This window comes from Maniola hyperantus, chromosome 24, assembly GCF_902806685.2.
Source record: "Maniola hyperantus chromosome 24, iAphHyp1.2, whole genome shotgun sequence".
NCBI lineage: Eukaryota > Metazoa > Arthropoda > Insecta > Lepidoptera > Nymphalidae > Maniola > Maniola hyperantus.
Window position 1 is genome coordinate 3,451,160 of NC_048559.1, and position 24,540 is coordinate 3,475,699.

At 38.7% G+C, this 24,540-nt stretch overlaps 1 protein-coding gene across 3 annotated transcripts in view; it reads left to right on the forward strand.

Moving 5' to 3' along the window:
• Window positions 1–24,540, forward strand: part of CtBP (C-terminal binding protein) — a 117,483-nt gene that overhangs the window by 68,473 nt on the left and 24,470 nt on the right. The gene's annotated exons all lie outside the window — the stretch shown is intronic.

A 24,540-nucleotide genomic window follows, 5' to 3' on the forward strand; every position in this document is an offset into this window, starting at 1 on the left:
CAGTTCAAGACAATTATTTAGCTTAGCACACGTACACTAGCGAGGCTTCACCTACACTGGCAGGCGTATATTATATAAACATCGTATTTTTCCTTCATCCTGTAAAATTGTTAAAATTGAGGCAGTAGTACAGGTTGCCAGTTCACAGTCGATATCAGTTTTGGCACCCTTTCTAGAATTCCGTGCCACACAATTGTCGCTGTATACTTAGTATTTTGTAATCACTCAACTCCACAATCTACATAGTAACACTAATACAGCGTTTCCCAAACATTAGTTTACAGAAACAAAATATAGTGGCTGGCTGTTCTCATGCCGTCGCGAGTGTATGAAAATCAGAAAAAATTGTTTTGGCGATGGTCATAAATCATTTATTTGCCAAATGTTTAATATAGAAACTTGTCTTTATTCTTTGTGTTATATCTTTGTGATTGTATGTTAACCAATGCTATCGAAATAATAGGAATGCGCTTATCATAGTAGTAGGTAGTAGAGAAAATGTAATACGGTTGGTTTTACGGTAAATGGTAAATCGGTTAAAAGGATGTGCCTTGAAAAGACAAACAGACAGACACACATTCTCATTTATACTATTAGTATGGATTTTTGTACCTAAACTACATACAGTCAAAATATATAATGATATATACCATACTGATATAACAACATTGAAGGGACCACGATTATTAGGTCGCAATAGCCGCTAGTTGTAATAACCAGTGTTAATAAACAGTGTCTTTACACTAGGTACAAAACTACAAACTACAAATAGCCAGGATTCATATTTTTTACTAAAATGTCATTGCTTTTGTTTTAAACGGTTTTGTATAGCTGTAGTTCCAAATAAACGTCAGTATTCTGTTTTTACCCGGCTAAGTTTGTTGTGGCCTCTTTTCAGACCTGGGCGCGTTTGGAACCCTCGTAGCTTCAGTTTTAAGTACGTATTAATTATCACCACTATATCATCTTATAAATTAAAATTTTGAACATCAGTAAGCGTAAAATGTTACCTATTCTGAATAAATAATTTGAGTTAGGCTTGGAGTTTTTTTTTTTAAATTAGACACCAAAATAATGTTTTGGAAACGGTCGGTGCTCCGACGCAATTTAGATCGTTCATCTATGTTCGTATAACGGTGTGACAGATGATTTGCAAAACGTGCGCCACGTTTCGCGAATTACCGCCGGCTACGTCTTATTTATTTTAGTTTGTACCTGACAGTGTAACTATTTGAATGCGCCGTAAACATGTCTGTTTAGTTGGTTGGTTTCGCGCCTGGGGTGTGTTCACGAATCTCGCAATGCTTTCGGAAATCGTAGGTATTCCTTTTGTTTTGTTTATCATTTATTGTTGTAGCAAACACATTTCGTAAATCGTTTCTAAATAATAGGCAGACTAGGTACATGCAATGTTGATACAGTTTTATAATTTGAACTTGCAAACCGAATCTAAATATATAAAAGGAAAAGGTGACTGACTGACTGACTGATCTATCAACGCACAGCTCAAACTACTGGACGGATCGGGCTGAAATTTTGCATGCAGATAGCTTTTATGACGTAGGCATCCGCTAACAAAGGATTTTTGAAAATTCAACCTCTAAGGGGAGGAAATAGGGGTTTGAAATTTGTGTAGTCCACGCGGACGAAGCCGCGAGCATAAACTAGTAGACTTATATTTTAGTGTCATCATTATGATCAATTCTTGAAGTGCCGGACGTTGGGACATGTAAATATTATTTTAGCAAACCCGACGTCCGAGGCAGCAAAACGTATGTAAATAAGATGGTTCGTAATAACATAAGTCGTACAAATAATTAATTAGTAACTATACTAAGATCTAGTTAAAAGTGTTTGAAAGAAATACTTAATTTTAAATCATTTGTTAAATATTGACTCAGCTAGCTAGAAATAAGAATACCCAGGATAGAAGGCCGACGACGCGACGTCTTAACCGAAGTCTTGACGCTCTAAGCAATAAGTTGAAGAAGTAAAACTGAATCGACTAAAGAGTAGAAGAATTGAAGAGGAAAAATCTAATGGTGTAAAGGCGGCCTCATCTTTATGCTAAAATCTAAATAATGTTCAAGCAACCTCTGGTGAAAGGAATAGTGGTAGAAAGTGAACGCTTATATTTGATGATCAAGGAAAACTAGTAAAAGCAATCGCCGGATCAAAACTAAGTTGTAAAATAACTACTCCTCTCTACCTTCTAAGTTTCATCTTATCCGAGTTCTCAGGATAGGATATTCATTTATATGGCAATATCTATAGATTTCCTCGTAGCTGCCTATAATTCTAGTTGCATTGTAGGTAATTTGTGTATGTTTGTGTATACGATAAGGTTTTTTTAAATCTTTTTCTCCATTCTCTTTTTCTCTGTGTCGTATTCCTCTTTGCTGACGGTCAGGTCTTGACCCCTTTCTATTTTAACAAGCGACCCGCCCCGGCTTCGCACGGGTAGCTTATTAGGGGATTTCGTAGGGATCTCTTATTTTTGATAATAATATAATATAGCCTATGTCACTCAGAAATAATGTAGCTTTGTACTGGTGAAAGAATTTTTTAAAATCGGCTCCGTAGTTCAAAAGATAACCTCCTACAAACAAACTTGCAAACTATAATTTTATAATATTAGTGCAGGTAGATTACGTAATGGTTAGGAGTTTTCGTGCGAAAATTTTGTTGTAGTCTTCATGAAATCCCGGGAATATGGTCACCCTAGGAGCCCACCCACAGAGAGTATTAACCCAAGTACACCACCGCTACTCGTATATCGTTATGTACCAGTACAGATTCTGATAAGTGCGCGGACCACACGCTAACATTCTTTACATTTAATCTGTTTAATGAAATTGCGAAGAAAAACTAGCCAGTTGGAGTCGTACTTGTGCACGAAGGGTCCGTACCATTATCTATAAAAACGAGCGAAAAATCACGTTTGTTGTATGGAGCCCCCTTAATTTTTTTTTAATTTTTAGGGTTCCGTACCTCAAAAGGAAAAACGGAACCCTTATAGGATCACTCTGTTGTCTGTCTGTCAAGAAACCTACAGGGTACTTCCCGTAGACCTAGAATCATGAAATTTGGCAGGTAGGTGGGTCTTATAGCTGGCTTTAGGGGAAAAATCTGAAAACCGTTAATTTAGGGTTAGATCACACAAATAAAATTAAATTGTGGTCATGAACTAATAATTAGTATTTTCAATATTCGAAGTATGATAACTATATCAAGTGGGGTATCATATCAAAGGGCTTTACTTGTGCATTCTAAAACAGATTTTTATTTATTTTTATGCATCATAGTTTTTGAATTATCGTGAAAAATGTTGAAAAAATACGACTGTAGTACGGAACCCTCAGTGTGCGAGCCTGACTCGCACTTGGCCGGTTTTATTTAAGTATAATTGTTGTTATAGCGGCAACAGAAATACATCATCTGTGAAAATTTTAACTGTCTTACTATCACGGTTCTTGAGATACAGCCTGATGACATACGGACAGCAGAGTCTTAGTACTAACTAATAGGGCCCCGTTTTACCCTTTGGGTACGGAAACCTAAAAACTAGCCAAGATTGCTTACTTTGTCTCACTAGGTACTTAAGTTTTCCTTAGTATGCTTAAAAGATCAACAAATCGCAGAAATCTTATCGGAGACATGCGTAAGCGACGCGATTTGTCCGGTGCTTTAGACCCTCTGGAGTTGGGATTTTCACTTTTCTATCATGATTTCTTAGTCACTTCGCGGTAACAAGGTTGTATGGGCCGCATATAGTGCACCTTTTATGCAATTCAGCGAGAACATACTTGTTTTACTTGATTATATACTAGCTGATGCCCGCGACTACGTCCGCGTGGATTTATCTTATCACCAGGTAAGATTGTAGTCAAGGGCTAACTTGTATCTGAATAAAAATATAAATAAAAATTAAATAATGTACTTTATGTAGGTAGCACAGTTTCCTATTCGGTGATGTAGTTCGTGACACATCTGCACTGTGTGAAACGGCAGCAGTTGTGCACTGTGCGAAACGGCAGCAGTAATGAGCGTCTTCTAGCAGTCACGTTGGACACGTTTCCGTCGCATGTTGTCTTTCCAATCCGTTATTTACACTATCTTCTTAAAACGTACTCGCATTATAAGGATTTTTCGAAAAGACAATCATTCAATCTATTCAGACCCAAACTTTGCTATTGTACTTCATAGAAGTGTTAAAAGAAGTTCTTACATTGCGCAATCTTAAATTTTATCAAAACTATGTACACGTTGTTAGGTATATCATAACATATTGCATGCTAATAGGCAGAATTTGGCTGTACCTTTTTGTTTTTGTAACATCTCCACTGTTTACCCAGATTCGCAATAAAGAAATTTGTACTTGTAGTCGAGAGTCTTTCATGTAGCGTAGCGCCATAGGGAACTACCTAAGATGTATAACATACGTAACGCTAATTAAGCTCTGTAGTCTGTATCTGTATCTACCCAAAGAGTAACGAATTCAAAGTTTTATAATACATCCATTCATTGCATTCACGGCTCTAGTTTGCGAATGACGTGCGAGGATAGGTTCAAAGTCCTCGATCGTATTCTTGAAGCCGGGTCACGCACATGCACACAAAACCTCTACATGTGTAAATGTGATGAACGAACGTCTGTTCGTGTGTGCAATACGCGTGTAGTGTAATTATCATAGCACGCACACATTAACGGACATGTTTCAATGGTCCAGACATTTCTCATGTTATAGTGTCTAGTGGACGTAGTTTTCTCAGTGTGAGAAATGAATGCCGTGGCCCATGATATTAATAAAAAAAACAAATGTACACACCTGTGTATATTTCTTACGACCACCTTAGAAATAAAGAAACAAAGTGTCTCACATTTTGTCAAGAAATATTAACTTGCCGTAAATACTGGTTGAAAATAGAATACAGGACATTTTTAGACAAAATAGAATATAGTCACCAAAAAGAAAAAGAAAATACGTATACACACATAATTCTATTTATGGTGCTAGCATGTTAAAGGCAGATTTATTGCTAATATCTCCCAGGCAATCCCAAACTAAATTTAAAAAGTTACCTAGAATAGCAGAAAGTTGCTAGTGCGGATAACCGATAATCTGTTTAGTAAAAAAATTGTGTAAAAAAGTTAATAAAATGACTCAGAATCTTAAATAAATAACTTATTTGCTTACCGCCAATGCCTTGTGAAATGGACATCCTACATGGCTACTAAACAGCAGCGAGTTTCACTGGAACCGGTTGGTTTTAGCTACAAGCCATACCGGGCCCGTAACTCGTTTTATGTTCGCCAAGAACTTAAGAAAGCTTCTAAGGATGATGATACTTTACGTAATTATAAAAGCAAACAGTAAAATTTACACTTTGGAAAAGTTTTCTTTAGTGAAATTTTAATTAATTAGTAAATTTCTAGAACCTAGATGGTTTTCCATAACACCGTTAAAACAACCGTCTCTAAGGAATTCGCGTGTTAGACATGCAGAATTAGTAAAAATATATTATAACACCGCTCTTTGTGGGTCGGGGATTAAAAAGACGTAAAACAGTCTAAAGCAGGATTTTATTTAACCTTTATTTCAACAGTTTTGTCGTCAGTTGCGGGTCTGCTGTCAGCACAATACTATAAAACTTTTCAAGACAGCAGCCAGAAATTGTGTGTGATAGGTTTGTCTTTCAAATTCGTTTGTTCGGAAGCGCCTTTGTGGAAACACCGAAGAGGGGGAGTCTTTTTTGTAGTCCGTTCCGGTCGCCGCTATGAATAAAATTTAGTTTTCAATAGGTAGGTACTCTTTAGTGCAGTAGAGTGAATGTAGGCCCAGTAACTTTGTCGCAGAAGTTCAATCGTTTTCTAGCTCTTTGTTAGAACATTCACGCACGTATAGTCCGCGACAGGTCGAGATGGCAATCGGGGTATAAGGCAGGGGGACGCCCCGCACACCCGTACGTCATCCGCGTTCGCCCGCACACCCGCACGTCATCCGTGTTCGCCCGCACCGGGTTAGCGCGCGGGCTATGCGCGTGTGCGGGGTGTCGCCACCCCGGTTTCCATCTCAACCTGTCGCACTATATGCTATAATATCATCATCGTCCATTGTCTTAAATATATAAAAGGAAAAGCTGACTGACTAACTGACTATTGACTAATCTATCAACGCACAGCTCAAACTACTGAATGGATCCCATAAACTCCTATTTTATCTCCTTAGGGGTTGGATTTACAAAAATTCTTTCTTAGCGGATGTCTACGTCATAATAGCTATCTGCATGCCTTGCGGACTGATCCGTCTAGTAGTTTGAGCTAAGCGTTGATAGATCAGTCAGTCAGTCAGCTTTTCCTTCTATATATTTAGATAAAAACTCGGTTTTGACTTGTTAAAAAGATTCTTTATCATCTAGTTTTTGGGAATGAAATTCGAAGTTGTACCAACTTTGAAGAATTCTTAAAGAAAGAATAACACAAAAGGAAGTATGACATAATTACGACTTTGAAGCAACAATTTCTGTAGACCTCCGCATAGAATAACAGAGTAATTGAAGTCCGTACTTCGTAAAGAATATTCTCTGTCCATCTATTGGGTGTAAACATCGTGTTATCGATCTGACAGATCACAGATGACACTGTTAGCGGCCATCTTCCAAAAACTCACGGTTCACGGAATACAAGTAATAACTTTGCGTTCAAGTCTGCCTGTGTCTACTCGACGTAACGGACACGACCCAAAAACAAAAGCCGAACTTTTCGCAATTGTTATTAGATAAACAATTGAATTAAATTTCACCAGTAATTATGTATTTAGCCAACCATGGAAATTGTAGAGACCTCAATGTCAGAAACCTTCCAGTATAGAAAATAGTTGTTATTCAGAAAGTTAAGTAATCCTCGATTACGGTGAAATTATGTTACTGCGTTGTTTTGACATTTGATTTTGACCTAGAAAAGTTGCTGTAATAAGGGTGCTTAGCTGAAATAAGCATTCTTATTTGCATAATATACACGTCTTACTTTTTTCCCAAATATATCTGGTACTAGCTGATGCCTGCGACTTCGTCCGCGTGGATTTAGGTTTTTACAATCCCCTGGAAACTCTTTGATTTTCCGGGGTAAAAAGTAGCCTTTGTCACTCTCCAGGTCTTTAATTATATCTATGTAAAACATCACGCCGATCCGTTGCTATGTGCTTTTTGTTGTTGTTGTTGTTGTTAGGTGATCTTGTTCATAATATTTGCTTGGTTGCAGGTTTTTTCTTCTGATCGTTACAGTTAACTATACAACAAAGATAAATGCATTGCCCCAAAATTGGGTCAAGCGGGGGGATTGCTATCTATTGTGGATTTTGCGTAAATATGATAATGGCCGATGTAAACAACATATCGATTTGTCAAACGCACTAGCGGCCATCTTCCAAGAGCTTATAGTCCATAACGTAACGCGCGCGTTAAAACTTTGCCCACTTATGTACACGCCACGTCACGTTACAGATACGATTTGTTCAACGGTAAAGAACAAATCGTAAGTTAAAAAAACAAAGCTTCAATTGTGTCTAATAGATTCTGAATAACTAACGAAAATAGCGCTAGGCGGAGTATAATATTTTAAGTTTTGAGATGCAAATGATAAGCAGACCTTTGGAAGATGGTTTACAATGGATCGGTATTGGCTTGTGAATAATTTAAGCTCCATGATACAACTACGGTATAACATGCAATGGGTCCAAAAATGTGGAGATATCACCGACGTGTGCATGAATTCGCCGCGCATGAAATAGTATACTTTACCCAGAACTTTTTATTGAATACACGTATAGTTTTTATTTCATGTAGACCTATAAGCACGTTTAGATTTTCAAGACCGCCTGATTGTTATGACTTTACTAACTAATCAGTACGGTCGGTCGGTACTATTCATTCTTTGTTTTCATTAGATTAGCTGAGCTGCCCGGCTTCGCTAGAGTTGAAAGGCGGTTGAGAGGAGGGGCCGGGATTTCCAAAAATCGTGAAACGTTTAAATCTTCATTTTTTACCAAAAATTAAATACCAAGTTTCATGGATATAGCTTCAAAAATGATAGACTGTCATATAAACTTCCATCTCCTATTTAATCCCCTTAGGCGTGGAACCTTACTGTCAATTTCAATTTTCTAATCCTAACGGTTTAGGCTATGCGTTGATAAATCAGTCAGTTAGGCCAAGTCGTTTAACTGTATAAATATATGGAAATGTTATTATGTTTGGGCGTTTTGAAAACCAAAAATGTCGTAGTCGTGTCGTCGTTGGCGAGCGGACGCAATGACGACAGTCGGTCCGGTCGGCGCGGGTGAACGACCCGAGCGCGTCCCCGCGTCGATCGAAGGCCCTCCACCGCGCCACTCCGCTCGCCCTGCCGCCGCCTGCCCGCCTGGCTGCCCCACTTGCGCGACAGACACTTTACCGTACTTTCTGTTTTCTCTGCCACTAGCACTGTAGGTTCGCCATATCACCCTCTTTTATAATATTACTAGATGATGCTCGCGACTTCGTTCGCGAGGATTGAAGCTTTTATATAATGGCGCGGGAACTCTTTGATTTTTTGTGATAATAAGTTGCTTATATCCGTCGAGCTGACTCTGCTCTAAATTTCGTCAAAATCGGTTAAGCGGATGGGCCATGAAAATGTAACCGACCGATAGACAAACTTTCGCCTTCTGACTTCTATCTGTCCGAAGTTTGACTGGTTTTTGCTTCTTAACAGTACGTCTTTGTTTATCACTTCTAGTCTTTAACTTAACAACAGTAACGATTCGTAACATTGAAGTTTTGCAAGTTGATTCTTCAAATAATGCTTCTACGTTATTTAGTACTGAGTCGCTCCGGCGCGGCGTAGAAACAGAAATCTTCTATAAAAAACTTTATTATTCTTTTACAGGTCCATTTTCACGATGTAAAATGTCTAGGTGACCCAAGATTAATCTTATTGTGACTCAAATTTTTGTTATTGTTTCTGCCAACTTTCTTTACAAGAGCGGAAATATAAAGCATTATTATGATAGGCTTTATAGTTCCACTCTTGTTGGTTATGGATGGTGACTACTCAAATAAAATCCGTTCAGCATTTTTGAGCGCCTTATGAGCGCCTTTACATAAGTCAGGCTGATTTTATACGATGGAGTGATTATGTGCAACTCGCACCAGCTGCCGTGTGAGATTTCGCTAAACGAGGTCGCATATTTAACGATAAACTTGGCAACTTGGCTTTCAGACTTTGCTGTTACGTGTATTGCAATAATTCGAACAAAGGCTAAGATAAAGAAATGAAAACTAAACTTGGCGAGTTTTGGGCCATTTTGAGAACATTAAAGAGAAAGTTCTTGATCTTCTTGATTTGATTGACTTTAATCCTAATGGCAGACTTAAGTCGATTTGTGATAAAGCTCGTTTGTAGATTTAATGATAAAGGTTGACCTTAGTGACTTTTAGGATTTTGGCAAGTTTAGCGCCCTCTAATGATCTTGATCTTGACTTTATCGTAATGACAGATATTAGATGATTTGTGATACAGCTCGTTAGTTTTCTAATAATATAGCATGGCCTTAGTGATATGGCCTTATAGTAATTTTAAAATTCGATAAAATCTTGTATTGTTTTTTTTAGAAAGTATCATATTCAGTCTTTTGCGTATGTTCACTGAAATATGGCTTCTAATGTTGTCTTTTGAAAGACTACGTGTCAGAATCCTAGGATCTTTCTATACTTTTATCTACTCATTCTGTTCTCTTAGTTTTAGATTTCATTTAAAATACTTGCTCGTAAGAGCTTGGAAATTAGGAATTAATATATATCATGAATTTTAACTAAACATTTTATGGCTTTATGCAGGAATATATTAATATTATAAAACTTCAAATAGTCAGGTACCAGCTCGAGCGTCATATTATGCTGGCATGCACTGCAAAGCGTTATTTTAAAAGCGTTTTCAAAGTAGGTACAATAAAAATAAAAATATGAATGTAGAACAAAATACCTACCCTATCATTTTTATTTTTTAAACAGTACCAAAGACTTAATGTATTAAATTTATTTTTCTCTGCTCATTTCACGGTTGAATAATACCTACCACGTTTTTTATTTTTATTTCATTAATTATTTCATTGATATAACGAGGATTCTTTTAACTAGTTTAGGTAATAATTATTATGGCGGCGCTTACCACCGACGCACCAAACTGATTTTACGATGACGTCACATAGGTACTTATTATTTTAGTTATAGGTAGTCCTCTTTGCCCTTGAGCTTTTATGAAGCCATAGTCACTGAGCCAGATTCAAGGTTAACCATTTACATATTATGCTCCAATTCCAAAATATATGTTCAACTATTGGATGAGTCAGCCTGGAACGTGGAAAGGGCTTGGCAGTTATTGAACCTATATCCCTAAGAGCGTTTGTACAGTGCTCATTCGTATTCGTAAAAATACGATTTGAAGTGACCGACCGTCATAAAATAATTATTCGGATCCGTCAAAGTACGTACATGTTATATGACAGCCACTTCGAATCGTTTTTTTTTTACGAAAATGAATACGAATGAGTGCACATATGCCCTAAATCCCTAATCGCTTTCTACGCGGCATCATATTGCAACATTGAATTGCATGGCTGCAGGGTTGACCAGCCAAGGCTGAAGCACCAGGTCCGAGTCAATGTAGTTTTAAATTGCAAATTTGACCCAACCGACAATCGAACTCGGTATCTTCTTTATAATGGCGGGGCTTCATTAGCGTGCTACGGCGAATATTCGCGTTGTCGCGACTAGTGTGGCCGAGTAGTTCGTCGCATCGCGGTGTATTCAGGCGCAGACGATTGGCCATCGCGGCACTGGCACAGAATACAGCAACGGGCGCGCATCAAAGGGTCTGTCGCGACAACTGCGCTTGCGTGGCTACACTGCGTAGATGTAGACAAGAACATCACGTTTAAAAAAAAAATTATAACTATCTGCCCCGGCGAACTTCGTACTGCCTAACAGTCGATTCTTTTTCGGGAATTGTTTTAAATTTTTCTCTCCATAAGAACTATCCCCGTACTTCAAGGAATATTATGAAAAAGAATTAGCGAAATCGGTTCAGCTGTGCTCGAGATTTGCGATCAGCAACACATTCAGCGATTCATTTTTATATATAGAGATCAAGTAGTAGGTATACAAGATAAATACATATTATGTACATTTTTTGATTCTCGCCAAACTGGTGAACCAGTTTGTTGGTGTGTACGTTTATCCGTACACGTTTTTGGCGCGACAACGAGAATATTTGCCCTCTAATGAAGCCCCACCGTAAATCACAGCGCTTACCACAACGCTATGGAGTGAGTTAAAACTTTTGTAACTTGTGTTGAACTCATCAATAGTTCACAACTACCATTACAGGACTGTGTTACTTAAAGTTGAGCATACACACGAGTAGCTACCTACTAAACTTTGTCGGCAGAGCTTACAAACTAACTTTTCAACTAATCCTTCAAAAACATTGTGAACTACACCGCGTACCTACCTACAGCTTTAACTAAGTTCGTAAGCGCTCGCTGGTTCGCTCGTTAGTGCACACGGTTGCTTCAGTTCCTAGTCCAAAGTAATCGCTTTTCATAACTTATTCGCACGTAACACTTGCTTCTTGGGTCCATTAGACGACCGGTTTCGATGTCAGTTTTGCGACTCTTGCTGTGACTGAGGGGTAACCTTTTTTTGTTGGCTGAGGGGAATCGGGTTGTGTGGGATTTGAAAAAGACAAAACGTGCGGCCGGTGCCTCTTGATACTTTATTGCTCAAATGGGGACGCGCCGCGACAACCAACTCTTTATAAGATGTATTGTATGACATAATTTAAAAATAAACGATTTTTTCAGCCCGATCCGTTCTGCAGTTTTAGCTATAGAAAGGTAAGTTGATAGACCAGTCAGTCAGTCAGTCACGTTTTCCTTTTAGATAATAATGCTCTTCGTTGACACAAATAAAAAATATATGCCAGCGGTTCTGAATTTACACTATTAGCGGTACAGAAATTTTACAGTAGGTACCTAATGATCAAGATCTGATTTTTCATGCAAATCACTAAAGTAAACTAAGTTTGGTAATTTGCCAGGAATTATCAAATTCTCTATATTGGCAGTAACATTTGATAAATTTATCAATGAGCAATTTATACATATGTATAATATGGAAATCACTCACGATAGTTTAAACGCTGAAATGAGAAATTTATTTGTAACTTGCTTAAAACTGTCGTAATAGTGTACTGGTGGCTTAGTTCATGATGTTGGAGCACACGAGTCCTTAGCAGTTTTAAGTGGAAAAGCTCACCAATGTTGTGTGTAATCCCTTCAAGAACATAACGCAGCATACTGCATACTGTCTATAGTTTCAACAAAGTTCGTGAGTTTCAGTTCGTCAGTTTGCGCGCTCTGCATGGGAAATGGGAACGTATAATAGCTTTTCGTCCTATACAACAACAACTACGGCGTATGAACTTGTAGTTTGTTTTCCCCGTTCCTGTTACATACGAATTTTTTACACTGTAATACCTATAATATTAGGCGAATTTCTTTATACTTTTCTTTTTGGTGGATTTTTTCTAAAGTTATAGACTAGCGCTTGGCTGCAATCAGACCTGCTGGTAAGTGATGATGCAGCCTAAAATTGAGCGCGCTTGCGTAGAGAAGATGTCTATTCACTCTTTGACTTGAAAGTTCCAAAGAAGGACAAACCAACAAAGTAGTTATAAATAAATAAGTAATAAAATTGAATTCACAAGCGCTACTCTTTTCGAAAATTCAAAGACAAGTAGTTGATCTAAAAGTACACGCTTTTAATGTAATTAACAAGTAAGTACATTCAACAAAAAGTTTGTTTACGAGAACATGAAAGTATTAGAAAAGCTTTGCTTAAATATTATAAAGTTTCTGCGATTTTGCTTTATGTAAAGTTTTAACTTTTGTTTTTCGCAATGTTAAACCTACGCCAACAACAATGGAGAGTTTTCAGAACTTTAGCTACCTACCTTCATTAATCTTTATTTTGTGTACACAATTGAGAGTAATGTATAGTACGCGACAGGTCGAGATGGCAATCGGGGAGGGAACGACCCGCACACCGGCACAGCCCCCGCGCTAGCCTGGTGCGGGTGAGTAACGGGTGACGTGTGGGTGTGCGGGGCGTTTCCCCGCGTCATACCCCGATTGCCATCTCAACCTTTCGCGGACTTTACTATTATATTAATTACTTCTCGACTTGTACGATATTTTTTGGTTTTGTGTATTTGTTGACTAGATGATGCCTGTGACTCCGCCCACGTGGCTTTAGGTTTTAAAAATCCCAAGGGAACTCTTTGATTTTCTGGGATAACAAGTATTTACCCTGTGTACTTCTCAGTACCTACTGGAGATATTTAGGTATACCTATCAAATTTCACCCTAATGATGCGGACCAGCTAGTACCGAATAATATGCAGTAGATAGATGTTATACGTCGTTGTTAAGTTATAATTTATGTACCAAGAAAGCCTCAAAGCTTTGAAGATGTAGTTACTCAATCCAACTTGTGGTTATCGCATAGCTATGTTTGGCTACGTGCCCAGATGACGTTATTTACTGAGGGTTTTAATCACTACCCTTACTATAAATGCGAAAGTGTGTTTGTTTGTTGGTTTGTCTTTCCGTCGCAACGGTGCAACGGATTGACGTAATTTTTTGCATGGGTAAAGATAAGGACCTGGAGAGTGACATTTATCTTTTTATCTACTTTTTATCTCGGGTAATCAAAGAGTTCCTACGGGTTTTTTTTAAACAGATTTTTAAAAACCTAATTCCACGCGGATGAAGTCGCGGGTATCAGCTAGTAAAATAATATTATGTACATTTTATTACTATTAGGATATTGGCGTCTCTATAGTACCTAAGTGCTATTATTGATGTTACCGAATTTATTCTATCACAAAGGGTCATTACAGTATTGAGTAAACATAGGTCGATACCGTAATTTATTAGTCATAATCATAATTTATTGAGCAATTCGATGAGCCCATTACGTCTTACTTATATAATAGTACACAATTATTACTATGAACCTTTAAAATTTAATAGCTCTACTTATCTATTATTAACTAATATTTTGTAAATAATAGCCATTGGTAAAAGGTTATTAGCGTTTAAACTATCGTGAGTGGACTACTGACTATTCGACTAATCACTTGAGTCCAGCCGGTTTTATGTTATATTCACCTATATCTCAAACATTTTATGATTTACTAGGTTATTCCCGCGACTTCGTCCGCGTGGACTACACAAATTTCGAACCCCTATTTTAACCCTATAGGTGTTGAATTTTTAAAAATCCTTTCTTATCCGATGCCTATATCATAACAGCTTTCTGCATGCAAAATTGCAGCTCAATTTACTAGCTTATTCCCGCGACTTCAGCCGCGTGGACTACACAAATGTCGAACCCCTAGTTTACTCCTTTAGGTGTTGAATTTTTAAAAATGATTTCCTGGCCTACGTCATAATACCTGCATGCAAAATTTCAGCCCGATCTATCCAGTGGTTTGAGCTGTGCGTTGATAGATCAGTCTGTCAGTCAGTCAGCTTTTCCTTTTATAAATTTTGCTACCTCGACCTGTCGCGTACTATCTAGATAGTAATGCAACAAATAGACAACACAGCAGTCAGCGGGGTTCGGGGTACGCGAACAAAGTTGCCAAAGATTTTAATGGAAGTTGGTCCGCTTTGTTTAAGTTCGGCGTTCGTCCGTTCAACTTCATGTCGCCGAATGTCAGGGGTGACTGCCATTGTGCATATCGTTATTATACAAGACTAAATGAGGCCCGCGACTTGGTCCGTGTGGATTTAGGCTTTTCAAAATTTCGTGGGAACTATTCGCTTTTCCGGGATAAAAAGATGCATGACTTGATTACTAATACTACTCTGAAGAAATGTAAAAAAATTAGACTTTATACTTTGACGTAAGATTTTTTACACCTTTATTATCTACCTGTTATCTCGCACTATGATCCAAACAAACATTCGTCCCAGTGTTGGGGACAATATGCAGATAAACTTTCAGCTTTGATAAAATAAGGAAGGTCTAGCACGCGCTGGCTCTCTCTCTATTAGAAAGAGGCCCGACAAAACGTCACATAGGTATGAGTGACAGCGACAACGCTCTACGAAGCCAAAATCTCTTTATAAAGGTAGATGTACAATATTTCTTGCGGCTACTGTACCTACAGTTATTAGCGGATGTAAATGAAGACCAAATTCAGATCTCCAAAGTTGATCGTTCATCCAGTTACCGACTTGGATTAATGTTGCTTAACGATCGCGGTCGATTGATATACGTTGTCACAAATAGGCTACACGTCCCTCCTACCTAATAAACCTTACCTTTCGTAAAACATGAGAAACAAGCTGGTTAACATTTGAACTTACAGTAGTTGACATTCTCTTTATGCAGTAGGTAAGTCACAGTGGAGTATCTAATATTCAGAAGTACGAGTAATGGTTCAAGATCCCACTGCCGCCAGACGTTCCTTTTTTTCTGAGAAACTAAATGTGTGGAATAGAGTAGTGCTGGTGCGTACTTTTAATGTAGGAATATTTGCTAGCTTGTAGATCAAGCCAATTTAAATATTTCAGTTGCTAAAGGCACGTAAAATGATTACTCACTTTTCTTAATGTCTGAGTGCTGACTTTTATGTTTATTTCCTGAGTATCATAATATAAAAATTGCGACTCGGACGAATTAACATAAACTACATATTATGATATTTTTGCGAGCTTTAAAGCGTCTGGCGGAAATTACCCCCGACTGGAAGTGTTTGGCCGTATAGAATATTAATTTTAGCAATAATCTGTAGACCATTGTATATGAAAATCAGCAGTCAGACTTCAAGAAAAGTGAGTATTTTTTTAAAAATAGGTACATTCAGTAGCTGATTCCTATAAATTGGCCCAGGTACAAGATATACAAGTACAAGCAGATATGCGTAAGTTAGTATTACACACTAGCACTAACAGCTGTATTCCACAAAGTTTGTTTCTCAAAAAATAAGGAAAGTCTGGCTGCCGTAGGATCTTGTTCTGTAAGTAAAACAACATACAGGTCTCGGCGGGGCCGGGGACTTAGTTGCGAAAGATTTAATGGAAGCTTGCCCGTCTTTGTATAAGTTTGCGCCTGTCTGGTTGCACATAACTCTACTTTGTGAATTTTAGGGGTGGCGGTTTGTTATAATACTGTGAAACTACTGCTACTCAGAATCCTTTCCTGTCCTATTTTTTGGGAATTGAATGGAATCGATCTCAAACTGACCAACACGCTTGGCGCAAACAGCCCTCTCAAAACCTTTCAAACTCAAAATATTTATACGTACTTTTAAACGCATATAATATACACAAAGCGCGACGCAACAGTACGTTGGGACGTTGCGCGATGCGTCGGTTTCAACGTGCGTGAGCATGTATGGCTACGATTTGTTTGAATTACAATAGAATTGCGATATAATGCAGCGAAGACACGGGAGGTGCGCGACTGCATGAGTGCGGCTCCTACACTCGGTTTTGAAATTTGAAAGACGCCTTCGTAAAGCTGTGGCCCTACCGCGGTTGTTTGACAGCTACAATGTCACGATCGCAATCATCTCTGATTGGTTAATGCTCGCTCACTATTGGCCACAATGCATTGTTGCAACAAGAATCGCATAAATTCAGCCAATCAGAACAATTGAGATTGTAATAATGATTGATGCAGGTTTTAGACAATCGCCCTACGGTTCTTCGCATTACGAGTAATAGTTACAACATCTAGGAGTCGTGTTTGACATTTAACTGTGGCCTGTTTATGTGTGTCTATGTGTAAAACTTTACAAACAGGTAGAGAGAGGTAAGTAAGCTGTGATAGCCTAGTGGTTAGGACGTCCGCCTTCTAATCGGAGGTCGGGGGTTCGATCCCGGGCACGCACCTCTTATGTGCGTTTTAATTAATTATCACTTGCTTTAACGGTGAAGAAAAACATCGTGAAGAAAACTGCATGCCTAAGAGTTCTTCATATTGTTCTCAAAGGTGTGTGAAGTCTACCAATCCGCACATGGCCAGCGTAGTAGACTATGGCCAAAACCCTTCTCACTCTGAGAGGAAACCCATGCTCTGTAGTGAGCCGATGATGGGTTGATCATGATGATGATGATGATGAGACAGGTATCGGGGTCATTAATTATTATAGAAATACAAATATCGACCGAAATGTCGTTGTAAATGCAAATCTCCATTACACACATAATAAGTAAGTATTTCACACTGGTCATAAAAAACAAAAAAAAGTAAGAGAAAACAATAAGGACTCGAGACATCTCGACTCCGTTGTAACAATTTGAATCTATTTAGTCGCCATTAAATTTACATTTTCACGGATCCCGCAAAGACGAGTGGCGACTGGCAACCCTACAGGAATGTAGGTACATCCAGGGGTGAGAGAATGAAGTTTTATTGCTTCTGAATTTCATTATAACTTTGCAAGCCCCCCTCTCTTTGGCGTGTTTAACGCGGATTGTTGTCTAATTTGTACGTATTATGATGAATATTGGGCTTGAACATTCTGACTGTTTATTTATCCATTTCAATGCTTCGTACTACCATGTATTATAAAATAAAGAGTGCGAATTTAGTGTTTTTGTGTGTATTGGGAAGGTAATCTCCGGAAACTTCTTTCACCATTTTGAAATATAGATAGGTACGTTAATTCAGACGGACGTAGGCTATTGGGACGAGTCATATCACTGAAGGAGGCTGCGGAGCGGGAACGAGAGCTAGACGCTGATGCCCACTCGCTTCGCAGAAGAAGACAGGGGAGAAGAAGGAGGCACTATGCTCACCTTCTCCCGCCCTAAGTACTGGTTGTAAATCTGTGCCGGTTGAACGTCAGGACGTCTCAGTCGCTTCCGATATCCGGGATTCTGAGACGCCTTATAAGTATTTGACGCGGATGGTACCGCTGGGTTTTTAATGAGTATGCTGACGGCGGTTAAAAAATTGCCAGTGGGTCCTATATACCCGCCCTTGTGCGGGATGCGTAACTGCATATTTACCAGCGGGAAAAAAGGCTATTAGGACGAGTAGGTATATAGACACGAATGTAGGTATGTAATTCAGGCGAAGTCGAGGTGAGCCACTAGTATTTACCTCCGAATGCTGCCTGTGCCTCAGCCGCTGATCTGATAAGACAGCTTGCATTTTTGAGATGGATATTCTCGTATTAAGTACTTATTATAATTTATTTTTTCTTGGGAAAACAAAGGTCCTGATTATTCTTAAGAAACATTAAACAGCTAGGGGACCCAATCACCCAACCTGACTTAAGTTTAAACAAGTAAATACTCTTGTCCTTAATCAAAGGAAGATGTGACGTATCACTGATTGGAGCGGGATTACCGTTCCAATCAATAACGTATTGATTGCGTGGCTGCGTAGAATGACTTGCCGTCACTCTGATTCGCGCTAGTGAACGACTTTCAAGACTCCGATTGCTGTAGACATACAGTTTTATATCCATACTAGCTTATTGTCGCGACTTTGTCCGCGTGGACTACACAAATTGCAAACCCGTATTTTACCCCCTTAGGGGTTTAATTTTTATAAATCGTTCTACGTCATAATAGCTATCTGTATGCCTTTCAGGCTGATCCGTCCATTAATTTTAGCTGTGCGTTGATAAATCAGTCAGCCAGTCGCTTTTTCCTTTTATATTTAGATTTAATATTGATGGTCATAGATTACAATGTATGGTAATTTATTAAAAATGTTGAGGCATCGATAACCGGGTCAAGTTCAACACGGCAGAAACCGCAGCTGCGATAGTAATTTCTGAATGCACCTACCCACATACACATATTACTTTCTATCATATTCTATTATTGTCCTGCTTTGTAGTTCTGTCAGTTTTCTAACTTTTTTGTTTCAGAAGTTATCGGCCCCTTTTTCATAAAGTTGACAGACACGTGTACACTTTGATTCTCTTACTATTCGTACTTTCTCTTTGTGAAGGTCTTTAAAAAAACACCTTTTGTTGATGATGTTGAGATGTTGTTATCCCAAATTTAAGTAGCTCTCTGTACATTTAATTGATTTGTCAAATTGATTGCTTACAATATAACTCGTACAATTGTAGAGTATCAACGTGACTTAACAATTACCCACGATACTTTTCACGCACGAATTTGCCGTACTTTCTAATCTGTCTTGTTTAGTCGCTTTCTCTATTCAAGTCTCTTCGAATAGTTCGCCGAAGCAACCGTTTAATTCACAAAAAATGATAACGGATGTCACGTTCTCAATTCTCGGAGTTACAATAAGTCCACGAGTCGCGCAAGTGCCCTTGCAATCGATAGTTCGACGACCTCAACTAGTCACTGAGTTTCGAAACCGTTCATGGTTGCCGCTCGCCAACTTGATAACGTACCTATCACGAGTATGTATTGTATGTAGTATAATACTACACCAGTATTAGTTAGTACCTTTGTTGATGTGTAGGTAGAGGTACATTGTTTATATTTTATCTGATTTGATAATAATAAGTGATGATGCATTATACTTGTAGAATGAGTTGCTAGGTAAAGTAACCAGTCCCCCAATTGTGTAAGAATAACCATTTCATGGCTATCGCAATCGTCATGAATTCTGTCTGCCCTTTGATTGGCTGTGAAAAAATGTAAACAGCGAATCAACCAATCAAAGGGCAGAATTTCTTGACGATTGCGATAGCCATGAAATGGTTATTCTTACACAATTGGGGGGCAGATTAGGTTTGAAGTTAACCTATTGAAGTTTTTTTAACACCTGACTTGTTGACTGATTGTCGCTTTGTACGTCTCAATTGGCTGGACCGATTTCAACGCGTTTTATTATAATGAGGTGGATTTTCTCGTGGCGATACGATTGATCTACTGATATACTTGATTTGAGGAAAATTTGTACAACCGTTAAAAGATTATTTTATTTTTAAGACAAATATATACATTATTTACTCGACTTTCCTCTATTTGTTACCAACGGCTGCTCTCTTATTTCGGGCACATCATGTGGCGTGGGAATAACAAGCATAGAGAAGCTGCTTGTTACGGACAACATTGAGAGCAACCCTCCACCTCCCATGGCCCCACCAACCTCTCGGGTATATGGGCCGAATCGCGGGAGGGCGTCCTTGGACAACATTGAGGGCAGAAGAGGAGAGGCCGCTCACCAACAAGATGGGCTGACCAACTGAAGCAGTCCAATTCGTGGCAGTTCTACCCTATCGCTAACATGGCCACCGACAGTAGATAATGAAAACAGCTTATCCAATCGAGACTGGGATCTTGCCAGGAGGGCCACGATCTTCAGTGATGAAGGAACGACCGGGACTTTCTCTAAACTTAAATAAAGTTACATTGCTTATTGTTTGTACGAGTAGATCAAATTGTGGACGGTCTCTTTTCTTGTACAAGATGTTTCGCAATTTGATGTGATAACCGCACGACGCGACGGTATAATTATTATCTGTTCCATTTATCTTTTAATTGAAGCTAAATGTTAGTTTCTCTTACTTTACCGACCGCGATAGATGTGTATCGTGTATCGTTAATTTGAAAATATACTCTTTTAATTATATTACTTTTTGGCTAGTTATAGTCGGTTTTTTATATCGGTGTTATCTTACAGTCGATTTTTTAAATATTTATTCTATTTGATGATATACACTAAAAAAACTTCCTAAATACATAGTGTTGTGAAAGTTAGATATTGAAAATCTTGTTTATTTAGTTTGTCATTGTTCCATACCTGCTACATATTTATTATAAATATAAAGGCAAAAATGTGTCTGCCTACCTGTCTGCCTGTCCGTTTGACTATAACTTTTTCATGGCCCATCTGTTTAACTAGACGAAAGCTACAAAGATAGCTTGTATCCCTGAGAAGGAATAGGTAAATTTTATATCGGAAAATCAAAGAAGTTCTCATGGGATTTTAAAAGAACCGACGGAAAAAGCGGATGAAGTCGCGGGCATCATCAAGTCTATTAGTTTATAAAAAACTATAATATGGTATTTTCGAGTGTCACCCTCACCTCTATGAAAGAATGCACTTTTTACAACAAAGGGTGCACCTCGTACCGGTAACGATCAAAGGCTCTTTCAATTAAAAGTTCCCCGGAACTGGTCGCTACATTGTGCGGACTTGTCTGTATGCTTTTTGTGGAAATTCATACAACTCTACTTGGCTTTTTGTACACGCGGAGTTTGCGTTTGCGGAGGAAAGTTTAGTTGAACACATACCGTTCACGTATATGTTTTACATTCCGTTGATTACCTACTTATAAATCGTTCATTATGCCTTTATTACTATCATCATCATCATCATGATCAACCCATCACCGGCTCACTACAGAACACGGGTCTCCTCTCAGAGTGAGAAGGGTTTTGGCCATAGTCTACCACGCTGGCCATGTGCGGATTGGTAGACTTCACACACATTTGAGAACATTATGGAGAACTCTCAGGCATGCAGGTTTCCTCACGATGTTTTCCTTCACCGTTAAAGCAAGTGATATTTAATTAATTAAATACTATACTGCTGTATTATTTTTAAAAAGCGGTTACCTGCAAAAAATATGGATTTATAAAAGCTAATACTGCCGAATATAAAAAGCGATTAACTGTAAAAGACAATGTTAAATCAATAGAAGCGAGGTTCCTAACACGCTATCATACTACATAGAGCTACAATGTCTTCAGCTCGGTTTATGGTCCGTAAAATATTACGCCGGGCCGCACAATGCTATAAAAATAATCTTTGCGAGTGCTTCTGAACGTTACTTCTCGACTTGTGTATACATGAATATAATATGAATGAATGTGGGTCTAGGTCTTAGTACGATAAATCATAAAATGCCTTAAGATCCATACTATTATTTAAATTATTATAATTGCGGATGTGTGTCTGTCTGTTAGGTACCTTTCACGGCCAATCCGTTGAACCGCTTGAAGTAAGGCACAGAGATAGTATGCATCCCGGAGATGGCCGGAGATTTAATCCCGGAAAATCAAAGGGTCATTTTGTACGCATTATACAACATGGGGTTATTCAAGGGGCGGACCAAAAAAATCCTGAAAGGCCGCCAACGCATTGGCGGTTCCTCTGCTGCTGCAAATGTTCATGCGCGGCGGTAATCACTCAACATCAGGTGACCCGCCTGCTCTCTTTTTTTTGTTTAAAAAAAAGTTTGCATCACAGTTATTTAAGTCAAAACTCAAGTAATCTTATCGACATTTCAAAAATATAAAATTTTAATTTTTATTCGCAATAACGAAGGCAATAGCTAGGATAGCTAGATAGCTAGGGATGATACTAAAAATTGTTCGATTTTGGCGCTTTGACGGTTTTATTACGCTTTTATCTGTCTCATTTGAATGCTCTCCGCAGCCTCCGCTTCAAAGAGCCATAACGGATATAATATTTACGGCGCGACTATTAATCAACAAACCACATTCAGCGAAGCGGTTATCATGACGTGGCATGCTTGCTTACATCTCGCACCGTTAGCGTAAGAGTGGTTACGCACTCATCCGATCCGAGTCCGTGAAAATACGGATATAAAAAACTCGTACCGAACTTGGATATTGATTACGCACTAATCCGATCTCTGATCCAAATCCAAGCTATTCAGAGGACTTCTTTAACACATCTACATGATAGTCATACGTCCGATTTGAATCCGAAGCACATCTAAGATGTTGTCACGGATGACGGAGAGATCTCGGATGACGGAAGTCGGAGCTAGTGCGTAAGCTACCATACAAATAGTTCTACGACTACTTCGGAATGTATTTTTACGGATTCTGGATGAAGAGCGTAATCGCCCTAACGAGGCCGTGACAGCGTTGTTGCTACCTCAGCCAAATTAAATGCACCGAATATTTGACCGATCGAAGCGAGGTCTCTGAGTCTACTTGAGTGAAATTGCACTTGTCCGTCTGTCTGTCTATCAAAAGCCTTATAACTTCTGAATTACTGAACGTAATTACTTCAAATTTAAACACAAAATGTGTTGTTTGGGGACCAGTAGTGCCCGCGACAGGACTGTGGCAGCTGGTGACAGCACTGTTGCGGCAGCGCTGCTGCGTGCAGCGTGGTTCGGAATCATACCTAAATGCTAAATCTATTGAACGCACTCTACTCAGACTTTAGTAGACAAAATGTCTCGTTTCAGCTGTCTTACGCCTGGGCAAAGTCATAGTATACGCTCTTTTATAGAAATAAACTACCATTAATCCATGTGTACGTACATTTTATTTACCAGATGACGGCCGCGACTTCGTCCGCGTGGATTTGGGATTTTAAAAATCCCGTGTGAACTCGTTGATTTTCCGGGATAAAAAGTATCCTTCCCCGGCATGTAAGCTAACTGTGTACCAAATTTCATCATTATCGGTTAAACGATTGGGCCGTGAAAAGCTAGCCGACAGACATGTAGACACTAGTGGTGTCAAATACTGTTAAGAGGGCTCAGGACGGAGCTTTCTTCATACAAACGTAGGAGGGTAATTACTACATTATTTGATATTGTACGCTCAAAACTAAGTATTAAGTCGATTTATCTCGTCATTATCTAGGTTTGTTGATATATCAAACATTGAAAATAATATTGATTTTAAAGTTACGAGCCTCAAGAGATTCATATTTTAACACTAAATTTATGACAACTTTGGGCGTAAATAAGTAAGATTAGGAGTATGAAAATTCTAAAGAAATTTAACATTAGACATAGTTTATTTATTCATTAGTTGAAATAACTATACTTTGCAAACATAAACTCAGTAGTTTTTTCTCAAAAATACTTTTCCTAAACCCTTGATTTCGCTGAAAATCATCGTGCCTCTCACCTTTCTCATACAATGTCAAGTGAAAAGCAAATAGGTTTGGTCGAGCGTCCTGCGTCACCTTAAACTTACATAATATAATATCAATAATTGTTATTAAAATTTATTGATAAATAAACACGTTAAAAATATAACACTGACAAAAAAAAAACACGATACCTACCCCACTTGATTTCATCTTACTTTGAAAATTGAAAACACTACTTTCATGAATACATTTCAATTTATTTTTGGTGATGTAACCAAACGAGTCGCAGGGAGCCGCTGGATTCAGGCGCCGCAAGACCGTGACGTGTGGAGTGGAAGTCACTCCAAGAGACTTATGTCCAGCAGTGGACGTCTATCGGTTGATGATGATGATGATGATGATGACGTGACCAGAAATTACGGTTTTCAAATTTTCCCCCTTGCGTGTGCTATAAAACCTAGGTACCTACCTACCTGATAAATTCATGATTCAAGGTCCATGGGAAGTACCCTGTAGGTTTCTTGACAGACAGACAGACAGACGGACGCACAGACAGACGGACGGATGGACGCACAGACAGACGGACGGACGGACGCACAGACAGACGGACGGACGGACG